An 839-nucleotide genomic window follows, 5' to 3' on the forward strand; every position below is an offset into this window, starting at 1 on the left:
CAGACATACGGAAGCCTGTGTGCTGGGGGTCCTGGATGTGCAGGAGAACAGCAAAACTAAGAAGCTTGTGAACCAGGTGATCAGAGCAACAAGGAACAGATGATATGCTGTCAGGTTGTCTCATCATGCAGAGGACTTCATGTAAACAAAGAAACACCGGTGCACCCCAACTCCCATAATTACCAAATAACACGCTACACATCAAAAAGAAAAGTCACTAGAGTGTAGAAACATGTGCTTTGAGTTTTCTCATGTAATTATGACAGATGTGCATTTCTTTTGTGTAACAGAATATTCTAGAAAGCTATGTCTAACGTCCTGTAAAAATAGTCTGTTGAGTGCTAGTGTTTGAAACCCTCACCAGAAAAGAGGTTTAAAACCCACTCACTACCTCTTTCAGAGTCAAAATGGCCTGAACAGACTATACTAGTGGTAGCTCTAGCAAAACAGAGACTGCATACTAATTGTGTACTGGTCAAGAAGAGAAAGCAAAATAAATGAGTTGTTAACCTCTTGCTAAGACAGTTTTATCTCAGACTGGTTAGGCTGCTATAGCAAAATACCCTTAGACTGACTCATTTATAAACAATAGAAATTTACCACTTACAGTTCCAAATGTGGAAACCCATGTCAAGTTTCAAGCACCATCGGTGTATAGTGACAGTCTGTTCTTCATACATAGAATCTTTCCAGTTTTGCCTTAACAAAACAGAAGTAGATAAAATACCTCAATCATGTTGTATAAGGATACTAATCCTATTCATAATGATACCATGACCTGTCTCCCAAAAGCCCCATCTTCCATCACTATCATATTGAGTATCAGGTTCCATCATATG

The 839-nt window shown here is 39.0% G+C and overlaps 1 long non-coding RNA gene across 1 annotated transcript in view; it reads right to left on the reverse strand.

The window, feature by feature from the left end:
• Positions 1–621, reverse strand: part of LOC127674958 (uncharacterized) — a 13,804-nt gene extending 13,183 nt beyond the window's left edge. Inside the window, exon 1 of the long non-coding RNA XR_007975420.1 lies at positions 608–621. This is a non-coding gene — a long non-coding RNA (uncharacterized LOC127674958). The remainder of the gene's footprint in view (positions 1–607) is intronic.
• Between the last annotated feature and the right edge of the window lie 218 nt (positions 622–839).

Source organism: Apodemus sylvaticus, chromosome X (genome assembly GCF_947179515.1).
Source record: "Apodemus sylvaticus chromosome X, mApoSyl1.1, whole genome shotgun sequence".
NCBI classification, from domain to species: domain Eukaryota; kingdom Metazoa; phylum Chordata; class Mammalia; order Rodentia; family Muridae; genus Apodemus; species Apodemus sylvaticus.